This window comes from Macrotis lagotis, chromosome 1 (genome assembly GCF_037893015.1).
Source record: "Macrotis lagotis isolate mMagLag1 chromosome 1, bilby.v1.9.chrom.fasta, whole genome shotgun sequence".
In the NCBI taxonomy this organism is placed as follows: Eukaryota; Metazoa; Chordata; class Mammalia; order Peramelemorphia; family Peramelidae; genus Macrotis; species Macrotis lagotis.
In genome coordinates this window covers 698,501,602-698,520,177 of record NC_133658.1, presented here as the reverse complement: position 1 = coordinate 698,520,177, position 18,576 = coordinate 698,501,602, and the positions used below count along the sequence as shown (strand labels likewise).

The 18,576-nt window shown below is 34.1% G+C and overlaps 1 protein-coding gene across 3 annotated transcripts in view; it reads right to left on the bottom strand.

Moving 5' to 3' along the window:
* LOC141507805 (sodium channel protein type 9 subunit alpha-like) overlaps window positions 1-10,523 on the bottom strand; it is a 194,211-nt gene extending 183,688 nt beyond the window's left edge. For 2 of the 3 annotated variants that reach the window (XM_074215795.1, XM_074215797.1), the window contains exon 1: window positions 10,241-10,523. The gene's annotated coding sequence lies outside the window, so the exon portion shown is untranslated. Of the gene's footprint in view, window positions 1-7,931; window positions 7,993-10,240 lie in introns of all 3 variants that reach the window. The other variant, XM_074215796.1, reaches the window with a different exon arrangement.
* Window positions 10,524-18,576: the final 8,053 nt, after the last annotated feature.

Genomic DNA, 18,576 nt, shown 5'->3' with positions numbered 1-18,576 from the left:
AATAATAATAATAATAATAATAATAATAATAATAATAATAATAATAATAATAATAATAATGAATGACAGAGTCACAATTTCAATCAATACATCTGCTGATTCCAAGTATAACATTTCATTCAATAGAAAAAATATTCTAAAAATCAATTTTCACATATGGAAAAAAATCCATCCACCAAACCTTTAATCTAATCAAATAGAACCTACTTTGGGCTTTTGGGTTTGGATTTGTAAATAAATCCCACAACATATATTAAATGATTCTTGAAAAAAATAGATGAATCTGGAAATATCATAACATGGCAAAAAATGTCCAAAGCATTCTTATAATGGTATATGAACATGTCCAACTTCTTTTGTAAATATCTAATAAGCATTGTAATGAAATATCAACACTATAATTCTAGGAATCTCTATTTACATACAAGCTATTCAATGATTCAATCATGCAGGCAAAATGTTTTTAAAGAAAAAATGCTTTAATTGTTCTTTTCATAAAATTGCTGTTACATTAATTTATTTCAGGTCAATAGCTAATTGTCTCTGTTCCAATGGTCCTTTCTAGCACAAAAGCAACTGATTGTGAGTGACTAGCACAAGGTCACAATGGTAGCAGGATTCAAACCTAGTCTCAAAAGGGAGATGAAGATGAAAGGAAAGTTCAGTAAGAGGAAAGACTCAGGAAAGATAAAAAAACAAACAAAAAAGCTGCTTGCCATTGAAGAAAATCTTATAGTTCAGACTCAGGAAGAATAAGTCTGAGAAATAATGACGTTTAAGATAAAATACAACTCAACTGGACCAATATATCTAGGCAGTCTTGAATTGCAGAAAAGACCCAAGACTTTAATACTCCTCCTACATTCATCTAAGTCATGAGAAGGATACTTTGCAACTGTGTGTATTTAGTTTTCTCCACTCTACCTTCCTTTGAGCACAAATATCAATAGTACTCTTGCTTCTGGGAAAGGAATGTCAATTGGCTTGATGAGAATTCAACTCACCATCCCTGTGATTGTATTAGCACAATGGCAACAAAGAATTTATTGAATTGGTAAGCTTTTAATCTTTGTCCCTGTCAGCTATCAGTTATAATAATAACAAAAGTTTATATTGAACTTTAAGTTTTATAATGCCCTGTATTTGAAAGTTTTCAGAAGAAATCTAAGTGATCTGTAGACATATGAAACAAATGCTCTAATTGATTAAAGAAATGCAAATTAAAATAATTCTGAGATAAGACTTCACTCCTAAATTGGCTAAATGATTAGCTAAACAACAGGAAAGGAAAATCACAAATATTGGAGGGAATATGGAAAAATTGGGACACCAATGCATTGTTAGTGGAGTTTTGAACTGGTCCAACCATTCTGAAAAAGAATTTGGAATTATTCCAGAAAGTTAAGAACCTGTGAATATCCTTTGACACAGGAATATGACTACATACTCGAGTTTTATATCAAAGACATCAAAGAAAAAGTAATAGGACTTATATGTACAGAGAATATTTGTAGCATCTTTTTGTGGTAGTAAAGAATTAGAAATTGAGGGTATAACCATCACTTGGGAAATGGCTGAACAAGTTGTTGTATATGATTATGTAGGAATTCTATTGTGCCAGAAGAAATGATAAGCAGGGGCAGCTAGGTGGCACAGTGGAAAGAGAACTGGCACTGGAGTCAGGAGGACCTGAGTTCAAATTCGACCTCAGTTACTTAATAATTACCCAGCTGTTTGACCTTGAACAAGTTATTTAACCCTGTTGCCTTAAATAAAATTTAAAAAAATGATAAGGAGGAAATCAGGATGATTTTGAAAAAAAAAGAAGATGGGAAAACTTATGAACAGATGAAAAGTCAACAGAACTAGGGGAAAATAGTAACAGCAATATTGTAACAATGTTCATTTGGGAAATACTTAGTTTCTCTGGTCAAGACAATTATCTAAGACACTGGGCTTCTCAGCTCCTACCCCTATCTCTTCCAACATTAACATATGAGGGAAGGAACATAAAAACTTCCATTTTACAGATTGGGAAAACTAAGATAAAGAATAGTTAAGTGACTAGCTTCAAAAAGTTAATGTGCCACTTGTAGGATTCACCTAGGTTTCTTTTAACTATAGGTTCAATGCTATTATTCTCTACTATGTGCCTCTCAATACATTTCCCATCAGTTCCTTTACTGTTTCTTTAGAATCAATGATTGTTGGAAATTATCTACTACTAGATGACCTTCAAGGTCAGTTCTAGTTCTAAGTCAATGATCCTATACCACAGTTGAAGAAATTGAGAACCAGAGTGATGAAATTATTTTTTTCAATGATACTCTATTAGTGAATTGTAAAATTAGGACTAGAATTCAGGATGTCTGAGTTCTAGGTTGGTGTTTGTACCACAATAACATTCTACCTAGTATATTACTCCATCTTCTGTCACATAGAAGAAAGGTGTTAGGAGAAACCATGTAACAATGACTGCAAAATAAGTCATCTTAATTTTGTGCAAGATTATGTTACATCATCATAGGATTTAGGCTTAGAAGGGACTTGGCAAAAATTTAATTAGGACCTAGTACAAGACCAGATCCATGTCTTTACAAGAAACTTGACCACATGACATTTATCAGTATTATTCTCCCTTTCATCCTCAGAAACTTTCTTTCCATCATTTCTCAGAATATCTTAATTTCACAAGCCAGGCACCACTACATTGTGTTCCTTCATATTACATCTTCTACTGGCATGAAATTGCTAGGGGGGTAGAAAGGCACAGCTTTAGTCTCAAGTCCATTTTTCTGTGGAATATCTGATTCCTTTATTTACAAAATAAATGAACCCTGATGAAGTAATTAGTCAGGTATATAAAAATAATAGTGATATGAATTCACCATTAAAAATACAATTTGAATATAAATATCAAGGAGGAAATATAGCATAGCAAAAAAAGAGCATTGTACTTAATAGAAATTTAATAAATATAGACGAAGGTAAACCAAGTGATTTATCCAGGTCATATCTGCCTCATCCATTAAATGAGCATAATTCAACTAGCAAACAGCCCCATTTAAAGTCTGATTCTGTTACCCAATTATTTGGAATAGCTAGTGTGCATTTTACAAAGGACTCTGGATGTAGTTTGAAGATAACAAAAATTTTTATGGAATGTGCTTTGAATGCTTATATAATAAATATCTTCAACTAGAGAAATGGTCAGATAACCAAGGAGAATTTTTTAAAAACCTTGTTTCCCAGAAGACTTTATTGACTATCTAACAAGATGATTCTTTCATATTCTGTATCCAGGTTGATACATATTCTACTACTAACACAGTGTGGTAAGGATATTTATAATTTTAATGAAAAAGCCTCAAAATCCCTAATCATTACAGACTTGACAATTAAAAACCATCATTACCTAAAAGGGTTATTAATTCACCCTGGTCTCAGCTAATAGTTACCTCAGAGGAATTTTGATAATGCTGCAATATCCATGAAGTAAATCAGGCACAAAGACTTGGAACCATTTACTGTTAAAAATATTCCCTTTCTGAAGAAAATACTACTCTTTTACCATTCCAGATAATTTAAAATCAATAGAGGGATAGCTAAGTAGATAACTAGCTAGAAATAACTACCTAAGAGGTATGGTGGACAGGGGTTGGGGGTAGGGTCAAAGAAGCCAGTATACTGCTTAAGTACTTCTCAATCTTAAGGAAACAATAAATAATTTAGTAGAGCCCAATCAGTGGCTTAGGAAGATCATGCATTATCATAAGTGCCCTTTCCCCTTTCAACAATATTTAGCTTTCTGTGCAGCATTGGCAGTTTAACATGCCCTTCAAAGTAATCTGAAATTCTAAAGTCTACATCCAAAAATAATAAAATAATTTAAAAAATTAAGAGACCTTGGCATTAAAGAAAGTAGGTATACTTATAGGAATGGGGAGCAAAAGAAGTCAGAGGGTTGCCTCATGACATCTATTATTATTATAATACAAAAATATTCCAAGCAAATCAATTTGAGAACACACTGGACAATTTTTTAAAAAAGTCCAAATTCATCAACTTGCCAGAATTTATGAGTACATTTTTTTATCCTAATTGCTACTGTAAGCTTCTTGAAGGAAGAGATTTTCATATCTCCCCGGTGTGATTTTTTTAAAAAAGAAAAAAGTTACCTTAATATTCTGCATTTGGTCAGTTCTCTTATTTAGCTGTAGTTCAGCTTTCTACTTTAGCATGCAAATAGTTCTTGAGTTAAGATAGTTAATTTTTTATTTATATGGAAGAAATAGCTGTCCAGAAAGACAGCAAAAGGGGGAAGTAATAGAATCATAAAACTAAAAAGGATTTTTAAAAGTCAACTAGAGCTTCTGGTTATGTTAATGGAAAATAAGACAGAAAATAGGCATTTTCAGTCATCAAATTTTATGTGGCCCAATTTAAACAAGAGGCTTGACTGTTCAACAGAACCCGAACAAATTTTTCCTTTTTTTAATCTTGATGAGGCAGCATGTCTGCTTTGGTATCTGACTGTAAACTGGATATCACCTTTGCTCATTTTAAGTCTTTCATCTATATGACCCATATTCTTATGTAATTCTTCCCTTATTCCCTATGTACTATGGTCTTCAACTCTTGAGTACCTCACAGAATGCTGGTAAGGATCAGAGAATATATAACTAGAAGAGAACTTAGAGATCAACTCCAACTGCTTTATTTTATAAATGAAGACTCTGAAGCTTGGAGAAATTATGTGAATTGCTTTAATTCACACAGGAAGTCGGAGATGGAATTTGAATTCAAATTTTTGAACTCAAAATCTATACCTCTTTATTCCTCACCATGATGCCTCTCAAATAAAATAACACTCAGTTTTATAAGGGTAAATATAAGAGTAAAGTACTAAAGAATAAAGCTTCTTATTGTTACCCCTACTTTATATAAGTACATTTCTGGAGCACAAAATAAATTTCATTTTAGAATGTTACCCTAATATTAAGGAATAATTCCATTTATATTAAGAAGATTCACTTTTAGATATCCTTTCCTCAAACTTTCAATAACTGTATATTTGAGGGAAAAAGGCCAAGTGACTGCATAGAAGATGGAGCACCATTTCAATCAGTACTCTAAAGTATTATGACAACCACAATGCATCAAAAGATCAGCATATTCAACTAATTCCTAGTGGCCATGCATGCACCCTTTTTAGCATTTTCTCAATACAGAATTCTTTATGACTGGGCATTTCTAGATAATAAAATATTATTCACATATAATTATCTAATATTAAATACTTAGGAGAAAATTAAAACATTTGAATTTCATTACTCCAGAATATGTATGTACAGTATGATGTATATGAGCAGAAACAAACTACAACAAAGTCCTTTATATATGCTTGATGGCATGTTTTGGAAATTTGGAAAAAAAACATTGATTTTTTCTATAAACAAGATGATTAAAATATGTAGCATTACAGTAGAAACCAATTATATTTATATATAGTTATTAAATATTTTTAAAAATTATTGTAATACATGAAATTCATGGACCACAAGTTAAGAGCCTTGGACATAGAGGGTTTTTTCCCTTCATTAATACTGCTACAGATGCACACATCTGAGTCACACATATTTTGACCAATGAGAGAGAGAGAGAGAGAGAGAGAGAGAGAGAGAGAGAGAGAGAGAGAGAGAGAGAGAGAGAAACCGGCCATTGTGCCATTGTGATTCTGGAAAAGAACCAATTAATTGAAACATATGGAGATCAAATGCATGAGCTTAGCCTCATTAAACCCACATTCTAACCAATTGGACTGATGGATAACACAATTTCATCAGCAGCAAACATCCAGAATTAAAACAAAATATTGGGGTAACATTTTTTAGTGAGAAGTCAAGAAATTCTTGACAAATCCTTGACAAAATACACAGACTTTAAATAATATGATGTATCTCCAAATGCCTTGCTGCACTTTCTATGCTGAAACCAAACAAAAATATTTTAAATCTAGATTTCATTGTGCCCGTTCTTGCCTCTGTTTATACATAATAGTCTGCAGACTCTGAATAACACTTCATTCCTAATCTATACATTTATCTCTTAAAATTTTTTTGTATATATAGAATAAATCCATATATTTAATTGTATATATAAACAATGAGGCATGTATCACATATGCATGTACAATATACAAATTTGTATACATACATAATATATATGTATATATTATTTATATTTGTATATAATGGTGATTCTCTAGGGTGGGGGAGGGAAAGAGATAAGAAATTTACATATAACTGTTATTTATATATAATATAATAATAAGTTAAACATAGTAGATTTGCATTTTCATGTGCAATCATCTTTTTATTATATTATGTTATGGAAATGCTTTTTTCTATAAATTAAAAATAAAGTAAAATTTAAAAACTTTTGGACTCTTTTTTTCCAAGGTTCAACTCAAATGTCACTGTGCACAACCTCTTTTTTGAAACTTTTCCTTTTGGTCAAACATGAGGTCTTTGAGGTCACAATTGAAATTTTCAAAATCTCTGTACTCTCATTTCATGTTGATGTTTGGCACAAAGTTGATATTTTCAAAAGCTTTGCTGCACTGAATAGAAAAGAGCATCTTACAAAAAATCAGAAGGATAAGAATCAGCAGGTTTGGCTCCTAATATTAGTGAAGACTTAAACTTATAAATACCTTCAGGAAAATAATTACCTTGACCCAATTTTCTCAATTTTAAAATGATCTTGTTCGCTTTGAACACAACCACTTTTAAGAGAATTAGCTATATTAATTAGTTGTCTATATGAGTTTAAAATTTAATGAGATTTGGGTTAGCTAGGTGGTGCAGTGAATAGAGCACTAGCCTTGGAGTCAAGAGGACCTGAGTTCAAATCCAACATCAAACAATTAATAATTGCCTAGCTGGGTGACCTTGAGCAAGTCATTTGAAACCCATTGCCTTAAATAAAAATTTAAAAAAAATTAAAGAAATTATCAAAATTAAGGAATATTATTAATAATATACTAAAATTAAAAATTAAACAATAAAAAGGAAGGAAAAATTGTTTCACTGATTTCTTCCCCCTTCCAATTATAACATTCTCTATTGAGTATTTGCACTTATGCACCCCCTAACATACTATTGTTCATCACATAGCTATTTGCCCCTTTGTCCCCAATATATTGGAATTTTCAGAGCATGAGGTACCTCATTTTCACCTTTAATATGACTCATAATAATGTCATTTGTTGGCATTTTAAGTTATAAACTGCTTTCTTTATTGCAATCCTGAGTCAAATAGTGATAGTCATATTATCCCCATTATACACCTGAGGAAACCAAGGATTACTGAAGTTACATTAATTGTCTCTGATCACAAAGCTAATGAGTGTTGAAGCCAAAACACAAACTCTAATCTCCTGATTTCTAAGTCCAGGACTTTTTCTACTACTCCATATTACTTCCTTCTATAAACACACCATGACTTGTGCTTACTGAATATTTGCTGAAATTAATTTCAGTTATGTTAATGAACACATTACACCAGAACCAAATTATCTTCAACTATTTCTTGAATCAAGAATTTCCTTAAAATTATTTTAGATTTGTCAGGTCATATATAAGTAGTACTTTATTTCACAGCTCCCAGTAGCAAGTTTGTATCATTCATTTGACATATTATATAATGTCTTATGGTGTTTTTTGAGACTGTCTGTTCTGACTAGACTACATTCTTCTGAAGACAATAATCTAAAATTCCTTCTAATCTTTTCTGCATTACTCAGCATACCACCTTGAAAAGAATTAAAATGATGCATACCAAATTGTAAGGATTAGAATATACTGAAGAATATTTCTTTAAGAATATTGTTTTTATAAATTTCCAGGCTTGAAATGTTAGATAGATACCTTTACACTGTAGACTTGACGAGTCTTCACAAGTAAGGGCCTTGTTTTGAGTGCTTTATATCTAGGAAGAGGGTAATACATGTTCATTAAGTATGATAAGGGAGACTAAACTGACCTAAGTGTCTACTGTTATATGAATTTCAGGTGGCATCAGGGAATATGAAACTTGCAATCATGGGAGTATTTGTTAATAAATTAAGTTATTACCTCACTGAGAATAATGGATGGTCACATGGATAAGGGGGACGGGGAAGGGGAAGAGGAAAGGGAAGGAAATATTTTCTACTGGAAAGAGAAAGAGATGAAGGGAAAGATAAAGAAGAAAACAGAAACACTAGCACTAAAGAAAGGTCATATAATCACCTCTCCCGCCTCCCACCCCCAACCTAATAAGTCAAATGCCTGAGACAGATTTTCTGTGCATATGGTCAAAATTTTAACTAGTCAACCTCATTCAGTATCAGTGCCCCTTTTGCATGTGATGCTATATGTGTAGGTAACTTTTTATTGTACCCATTAAGTGAATTAAGATCAGACAGAGGCTTCAGGTACTATACTTCCCCATAAAGTCATTGTGGCAAAGGACTGCTAAAGATCACCCTACAAAAGGAATGATAAAAATCTGTGTCATACCAATGTCCCCAAACCTGTTAATACAACCAGGAGTCAGATTTCCCTAAGTGTGTATACCCAAATGTACATCACATGTAATAAGAAATTTGGCATACCATTGTTCTTTTCTTAGGGTAAATGGTACTGCAGCTTTAGCATTATAGGCAGCTCATTGCACTAGGGTCAAATATCAGTCTACAACTAATCAATGGAAATGGTTTTCAAATTCTGCTTACCAGGATTTCTAGGAAAACGAAACAAAGCTTAAGAAAGACTTGGAAATCATGAATTAGAGATACTGATGGGAATGTTTCTAGTTACAATTCTAGAATACATTTTTTTTGTATATAAATCAATAGCTCTAACAAAAATATTTTTGTAGGAACAACATCCAAAAATGCAAAGCTCGATCAGCTTGAAAAGAGGGAAAATATCTAGGGGAAGAATATTACTTGTTTATAACAGAACAGATGCATGCTTAATGCACTACAATCAAAATAATGATTTAAGAGAGGCAAAGTAATTCAGTGGGAAGTTCACTAACTCTAAAGTCAGAGGAGCTGGATTCCAATTCTGCTTCTATCATATAATATTTGTGTAACTTGTGATAATTCATTTAATCTTAATTTCTGCATCTATAGAAAGGAGAGATTAGACTAGATGGCCTCTGAGGTCCTTTCCAGTGAAAACTCTCTGACCCTCTTGGACCTGGCTTCAGATGAGGAAACATGTAAAGCACTAAGCAAATCTTAATACTATATAAGTAGTAACTATTATAAGTAACTGAAATATTTTTCATTTTTCCTTTCTTAGAATACTATACTGTTTATAATTATTCTGTTGAAGAATACCAACTCTCTTGTTAAAATGCATAAAAGGAGGTAGAATAGATTTTAAAGTCATCTTTTAAAACCATATGAAAAAATCACCACCATACACATTTTATATTTCAATGTTTCAGCCTTAATCCTTTGACTCCCTTTATTATTTTCAAGTTATGCCAAAATCACTTTTCATCTAAATAAAGTTTCTCTGAGGAAGGAAACATGAAAAATAAAAGAGGAAAAAATGCTTGTTTTCAAATGGAAGTTTATCCGTTACCAAAATAAAATATAATTTTCCTTGATAAAGGAAGGCTAACCAATGTTTTAAAAAACCACTATTTTTGTGTCGATGCTCATAACCTTTTAAGTGCCCCTTCTGCTTTTCTCAAAAGAGTACCAATTAATATATCGATAAGGCAGGTCCTTACGTTTTAGATGGGAAATATAAAAGACATAAATAAATAAACACTCTTCTTCACATGAGTGCTGAAAAAAATAGCTAAAGCCACCTCATATTAAGCAGCTCTTTGACTGGCTTTATTTCTCTTCTTTTCTCTCTACAACTTGAAAGCCTTGCCCTAAACAGAGGCACTCCCTACTGAGCAACAGGAAAGGATTGGACTCGAAATGGAAAGATTTGCTTCTGTTTTTATTTTTCTCTTTGTAGTGCCAGCTCAAACGCCGACCCCCCCCCCCCCCCTTCTCCGCCGCCTAACTTCTTCATCATAATGAATGTAGTGAAACATGATGATGAAAAGACTAACAGGTGAAGGAAAACGGTTAGAGCAGCGAAAGTATATGAGGGAGTGGCTGGCAACAGTTAGCCATCACCCCACCCAATACCAGACGAGCAGGGGAGAAAAAGGCACTTACTTGCTAGCATGCTTGTGTGTTGTTATTTATGCCCACCTCCTCCACCTGAGCGAGTCTGACCCGAGTCGAGGTCCCGGTTTCCTTAACTCCTTCCTCCTCTGCCCCTTTTTGCCTCACTGCTGCCTCTTATTCTCTGGCTTTCCTTCCCCAGCTCCGGTTGCTCCGCAGGTGCCCGGGATTGAGATCAGCACTGGACAGCTGCTGACACCCCAACCCACTGGAGCACCTGCACAAGGCCGGGCTCCTTCGGATTGGAAGCAAACAGCAGCCTGGACCAGAGAGAGCCGCCACGGAGCCCGAGCCACGCCTTCCCCGGCGCGCCCCGGGCAGAGGAGGACCCCGCCCGCGCGAGGGCAGTCACTGGCGGGCAGTCACTGGCCGGCAGCCACTGCCTTGTCTCTTCCTCCTCCTCCTCCTCCCCCCGTCGAGGCTCCTTCGCCACACACAGATACTCACGCGCACACACAACACACACCCTTCCACTCGGGAGCCCCCTCCCTCTCCTGGTTGTCTCTCTGGGCGGTGGCCGCTGGGAAGCTGCTGAAGCAGCATCTGCTCCGCCTGCAGCATCAGGAGAGGATGGATGCAGGAGCTAGACTTCTGCTTCTTCAGTCACCCGCATCCTGCTCTCTCCCTCCCCTCACCCCAAGTAATTTACAACTCTAAAAGGCTGATGAGTCTTTCCTTCTCAGCAGAATCGGAATTTATTCCCAGAAACTATTGAGGCACTTGATGCGGATTCATGTCGAGGCAGAAGAGATGCTTAGAGGCCTTTGGGAAGAAATGATCTTGGAAGAATCATCTGGGCAAGGACTTGAGGGGGTCTTTGTGAAAATGGCCAGAGCTGAATGTAGTGTATGGAATCCAAAAACATCTTTCTTCCTTAGGTGTTTGCTGAGGTGGCTAAGGCAGTGGGGAAACCTGTTGTCAAGACCAGTGGCATTGTAGGGATGGAAGGCAGGTGCTGGAAGGACCATTCATCTCTGGCTTGCTCATCCTTCAGGCTTGCTTTTTAAAGGTCTTTCTGGAAGTGATCGACATTTAGACATAACCAAAAGAACATCTGATTTTTGTCTTGATGGACAAATTTAAATTATAGAAGGAAGCAATCATGATAGTAAAAAAGAAAAAAAAAAGATATAGGTTCTGACCTAAAAGGATCTCAGGAATCCCTTTAATCCATAGCTCTTTTTGTATAGAGAAACTGAACTCTGATGGAATGAAGTGATTTGCTGGAGGATTAGAAGGTAATAAGTGTTAGAGTAGGGATCTGACCTCAGGTTCAACTCTCCTTCCACTGAACAATTCCACTGTGATATTGCAGAGATTGGAGATTTTCTTTTGAAGAATATATAGATTTATCAGAAATGGGCTGGAGGAAAAAAACCTTCCTTAAATTTATCCCCATGTCTTTCCCCACCTCATGTCTGGCTTTGCATTTTGTCTTACTTTTTAACGACAAGGGGCTTCAAAAATGGATTTCTCTGGCTCTTCAGGAATCTTTTGATTATTGCCTTTGCTGCATGTGAGGGGATTGTATATTCTTTAAGTAAAGCCAGGATCCCTTTAATTTCCTGGCTATAAAGAACACAATTGAAAAAGAGGGTGGCAAAGAGACATTCACTCCCAAAAATCTACCTTCTTTAAATTGGATATTTTTTCTCATGCATATTTCTTCCATCCTATTTTGCAGCTCCAGTATTCTGAGGAGTGGGGTGGTGAGAAGGATGGGAACACATAAAAGGAAACCAAAAAGACATTTTATTTCTTCTGCTAAGATTTTTAAATTATAGAAGATAGCAGGAATGAAGATAAGGGGGGGAGAGTTGGACTGTCTTTTCTAAAAAAAAAAACACCAAGAATTTTGTTTACAATAGATTAGAATATCTAGATAGAGATTAAGGTGAGATTAATTTTCAATCATCAACTCATACACCACAGCAAATCACTTAGTTAAAAATATGTGTGATCCTTAGGAAAAGATTCCTCTCTGTGTGAGGTAAAATGACACAGGAATCAAGAGTTTGGAGTTGGAGTCAGGGAGTGAGAAATGTATTTATTTTCCTTGAGGAAGAACACATTCCATTGTAAAACTAGAAAGTGGATCAGAAACAATAATTTGCAGGTCATTTTTATGGTAATTAATAATCCTACTTCTAAATTATGTCTTATACCACTAACATCATCCAACTGGTGTAGAGCAAATTCAATCCTCATTATCCTAATTTTTCATAACTATATCTATCCCATTAGAAAGTTATAGTTTTCAATCCCATATTACCATAGTTATTCATAGATAATGTATTCCTTACAAAATGATATTTTTTTTACAAAACCATACCATTTATTTCCTTTGACCAAATTTGGAAATGTTCAATCATAAAGAGAGTCAGTTCAGTTAGGACTACCTCAGGTTCCAAGAATATGGGAACCAGACAGTGTCTTTCCCTCCCAGTGAACAACACTGGGGATATATAAAAATATATTCAAGGAAGTCTCATTGAAGGTCATTCTCACCAGAATGTGCACAAAAGTATATTTGGGGGAAACTTCACGAAAGGGCTATCATTCTACCCACCTGTACATAGAAATGTTTTCTTTCACTTTATGAATAACAAAGTCTGAGGACAAGAGACACAGAGAAATTGCATTTACAGTAACTCTAGACTTGGGTATCTGTCTCCCAAGGCAAACCCAGAAACTGTATGAATAATGTTTTTATGAAGAAACTTCACTAAAAGGTCATCTCTCACATTTGTGTTAAATAATAACTTTGTTTTAAAATGAAATGTTATCTATACTTTATTCTACTTTTATTTATTTTGTTAAATATTTATCAATTATATTTTAATCTGGTTACAGATATTCTCAGGAGTGTTGTCCTGTATAAGCCAGGGGACATCACGTTTGAAGGAACTCCTTCCATAATTTAAATTGTGAAGAGATTTTTCTTTATGATGAGATTAATTTTATTCTAATATAGCAAGCATAATGCTTTTTTCTAAATGATGACCTTTCAAATACTTCATAGTTATCATGTTCCCATTGAACTTTTATTTTTTTCAGCCTAATCATATCTACCCTGAATCATAACTAGCATGGTATTTGAGGCCCCACATTATCTATCCTTTTGCTTCTCAATGTTCAGTTTGTTTTGCAAAACTTCCTTCACTATACCAGATGTTATGTACCCAGAACACAGTACAGTAGGATAATTATGTCTCTTGTCCTATACTCTATATATTCTATTAGTAGAGAATTAGATAACATTGTCTTTTGGTTACCATATTTGGATGTTGATTCCTACCTGTATTGAATATTTAGCCTGCTAGAATTTTAGGTATTTTTCAAATAAATTTAATAAAACTAAAATCTATTAAGTCCAGCTTCCCCATCCTGGTTTTATAAAGCCCAAATTGCATTCATTCCTATTGAAATTTCATAAATAGCTTCTAACCCTTGGATCTAGAAACCTGCTGTATTCCCTTTTCTCTATTCCCTCATTTGCTCCAGCTTTGTACCATCCACAACTTGGATTCCATTTATACCTTTTTTCCAAGTAATTTATAAAAAATACTCAATAAGAGGAAACTATAAAGGGCTTTCCTTAATCTTCAAAGGGTGACTCCCAAGTTTTAGTATTCTGTGTTCTTATGTTAAGACCTATGTTCATTTCTACTATATTTCCTCTCTGATTTTATCTTATTGGTCTGTCATCCTTTGGTAGGAGGGCAAAGAGTTAAGAAGACAGGAAAAGAGGAGTACACCTGTGATCTCACCAGTTTAATGGACTTCATGGTGTGGAGATTCCCCTAACCAGGACACACAGATAACTGATTTGTAATTTATTATCTTATAATGTTACCTGCATTATTATGAAGATAAGTGATGCCTTAATAAAATTTAGCAAAGATAACATTTCAAAGTCTCCTGCCATTTGTCCTATTTAACTGTAAGATTTGATAGCTTCCTTAGAGACATGAGAATAGTACAGTTGAGAAACAACAATGCAATCTTGCACTGCATGTATTTGAGAAAGGGAAATCCAATTTCCCCAAAATCAGCTTATAGTAGACACTTCTAAAATGATTACATCATGTTCTTAATGTTTTTGTAGTCTAAATAGATTTTAGAACAGAGACAACTTTGTTTAATGACCTTTCAATTATTATCAAGTGAGGCATGAAACAAAAATACTCATGCTCCCCAAAAATGTTTTCCAGGATCAATGAAAAAGCTTAATTGTGGGATTTCGTATAGATGATGAAGATCACAAGCTACTTCTATTTGCAGATATTGTCATTAAATGAAATCCTAAGCACTGCATATACTCTTAAATGAGATTCAACTTCACTCACAGCTTTAGCTTGAGTTCAGCCACAAAAAAGCAAAGTAGATGAAAAATACCTTTGCCTGGATTATGTTATGAAGCTCGATGGACAACTTATAGAACTGATCCATTAGTAAAAGTACAATATAACTGTAATAATTAAACAACATCATAGAATATTGAAGAAATGAAAGCAAAAACAACCCCCCCCAGCAAATTTAAGGAACATATAGGAAATAAAGTAGGAGTTGGGATGTGGTGGACTGAAGAGGGTTTTTCATCAAACAAATTTCCAATTTGCATGGTTCACAGAATTGTGTTTTACTAGATGAGTTTAAAAGTGATTCTCAAAACTTAATGGAGAATGACTTCTTATAAAAGAAGGGGCAGCTATGTAGTACAGTGGAGAGAGCACCAGCTCTGGAGTCAGGAGGGCCTGAATTCAAATCTGACCTCAGATACTTAATAATTGCTTGGCTGGATGACTTTGGGCAAGTCACTTAAACTCATTGCCTTGCAAAAATCTTTAAAAAAATGACTTCTTAACTTTAGAAGCCCTATTGAAGAGCATCCCCTTTCATCCCATCCTGGATATATTCTATAAGATGGATGAATGTTAAATTGGGAACTAATCAGTCAATTAACAAGCACAGTCAGACAATGTACAGACAATGGACTGAGTTTTAAAGAAATAAATAAAAAGTGAAAACAATCTCTATCTTAAAGGGTATTTAGAAGGTGCAGAAAATATACAAAGTAACCTTAGAAGGAAAGATAGAAGTATGTTGTGGGACTAGAAAAGATATCTTTCAAGATATAGTAGATGAAGTCAGTTTCTCAGAAGTTTAGACTGTTCCAGGGAAGGGGTATAATCAGTACAAATGTGCAGAGATGCGAGATGAAGTGTTATAGATGAAGAAGAGCATATAGGTCAATATAACTGTACCACCCAGTAAATAAACAGGAGTAATATGTAAGAAAATTAGAAATATAGAAGGGTGTGAAAGACTTTAAATGCCAAACAAAAGAATTGATTCTTGAATCTGGAGGTAGTAGTCATGATAATGATACGCTTAAATCTCTGCTTTAAGAATAATTCTATGGTAGCTGTAAAGCTGGGGAAAATGAGTCAGAGAAGTCAATTGGAAGAGCAATTACAACCATTCAGGTAATCTACAAATTAATCCCGAAGCTTTCCTTAAGATTCAATCAACATTACTAGCATATACCAATCCAATAATTTTTAACTTTTGTGTATATTCTCACTCTCTCATCTTTAATTAAATTTTCAGTGCCTCTATCCTTTACAAGTTGCTATTGATGTACAAGTGAAAATTCAATGAAATAAAATTAATATTCTTTGCAATATTCATTTCCTCTATTGAGATAACTGAAGACTTACTAGATCATTTCAAAAGCAGAATTTACATTCAGTGCTCTAACGAAAAGTTGAAATCATTTTTGTGAAACTTCAATAGATTTATCTGAATTTAGTTGCAAGATTCAATTAAAAATTAAGTCAGTTCTATGACCAGATATTTTAAGAATGGAACAAATGAAGACATCTTAAGTTGTCAATAACTAAAAACATAAATGAAATATACTGTAAAATTCAGTCAATTAATGGTTTTTTTAATTACTACATGCCAGACATATGAAGAGAGATAGATAATGATAAACCCTTCTCTCAAGGAGCTTACTGTCTGATGTGAGAGATAACATGCAAGCAAATATATACAAAGCAAACTATATATAGGAAGCAACAGAGGCAAGGCATTAGAATTAGGAGGGCTTGGGAAAGACTTCCAAGAGAAGATGCCCAGAAATAGAAATGGAACAACAACACCATCAACAACATTGTACTTAAAGATTGTTTTGGATTTTAATGATCTAGTTATTAGTTTTCTGCAACAAGCCGCTACACTCAGACCTTGACTAGGCAAATAATGTGGTGACTCCCTATCACCTCAAAAATCTATACCTCAGTGAAACATTATGTTATTCCCTTTGAGCTTTTCAATTCTCTTCCAGGACCATATAAAGCCACGGTAACTCAAAATTGGAAGTCAATAGCTATTGACACATGGGGTCTGGGTCTAGGTTTGGGTCAGCTATGTAGATGGACCTTAATAATTGCCAAGGAGAAATCTTTGGTTAGATATACAATGGTGTGTGTGGATGGGGAGAGTTGGACTCTTAGGTGTAGTTGTTACTGGAATGATAGTGGAGGAGGATCTTTGACTCCAAACCAGTGAGGGTACTTTCAATTATAATATGTTGCCTTCTTAGGAAGAGTGTTAGAATAATTATCTAGATTAAGGTAAAAAATTACTTTCAAATACCTGTCTTTCCTCTCAATTCAACAAATGTTTAAAATGTTCTTATTTCATAGCAAGAAGTGTGCCAGGTCCTGAAGTAATACAATTCTGAAAAAGAAAGATATTGAAGGGTCTTGAATTACAACAAAGGAATTTAACCTTTATTCAGTAACCACAGGAAGTATTTGAGTAGAGACATTTTGTTAAATTCTAGCTTTACACAATGTGAACTCCTATTTGTTTATTTCTTGCACCTAATAGTAGGTACTTAATAAATGCTTGTTGATTAATTGACTATACATTAGGAAGGCTAACTTGGCCCCAATGTGAAGGATTTAGGGGATAGAAGACTATTTTTAAAATCTAGGAAGGTAGTAGTAATATCAATCCATTTTGTAACAAAGAGGAACCTATTTTAATGTGGAAAAGAATAATGTTCCATATAGTTACTCAAATGGACTTTATAAAGTATTAGTCCTTACATGAATGCTCATATTACCTACATAGTTGAGACCTGCATATTAATAACATCACTGCATTCTTTCCTGATGTGAACTTTGTAAAATTATGTATGGAATTTTAATCAACTTTTGAACTTTTTAATAAAGAAATTAAAATGCAAATTATAAAGACAGAGGGATTGAGAGATAAATCAATCATTAGCCTAATACTGTCATACCTCCTCCATCCTGTCACACCCCCCCCCAAGAAGTTCCCATGACTCTTTCTTGCCTCTAGGATCAAATATAATCTCTTCAATTTGAGCATTTAAAGCCTGCTTCCACAGTCCCTCATAGATTGTAGTTCCTTAAGATAAAAGTCTATCTTCTTTTAGCTTTATATATTCAGTGCCTGCCAACACTTACATAGTAAATACTGCTAAATACTGATTGAATTGAGAATTACAGAAAAACTAAAATATGAATCAGTGCTGAATTAATCCAGTCTTGCTTGCTCATAGAGAGAAATGTGATAGGTACTAAATGAAAGGTTTAGAATAAAACAGTACTAAAGATAAAAAGAACTGTTGTTGGTGTACTATAATAATAAGAGAAGCTGCAGCAAAGCAGAGAAAACCCAGTGAAGTACATAATAAAAAATTAGACCAAGAACATATGACAATAGTAAGAGAGGCAATCAATTATTTATGATCAGCTAGAGGAAGAAAGATTTCCCAAATTTGTGCAGAGATCAATGGAACTTCCTCCGAGTTAAATTGCTTTATTTCTATAGATCTAGTAGTACACAATACTTTCTTTTATCTAAGTTAAAATATATTAGATTTAAATATAATACTAAGCACAGAGTATCTTTTTTTTGTATTGTATACTTTCAATAGGTATTAGTTGATTAACTTTATTAATCTTTCATTGCTTTGAGGCATCCTATGCTTTTCCTTATATCCAAGTTGCTTTCAAATCCCATGGGTTTTACCATCTTAATATATTTTATATTTTTCTCCTAAAAAGCTTCTCTATTGCTATTGAAAGTATCACTATCAGAGCAGTGGGGCAGCTAGGTAGTGCAGTGATTAGAGCACCAACCTGGGAGTTAGGATAACCTGTATTCAAATCCGAGCTCAGACACTTGATACTTACTAGCTTTGTGATCTTGGGCAAGTCACTTAATTCTGATTGCTTCATATTTAGGACCATCTCTAATTGTCCTGATCTGGCCACTGGACCAGA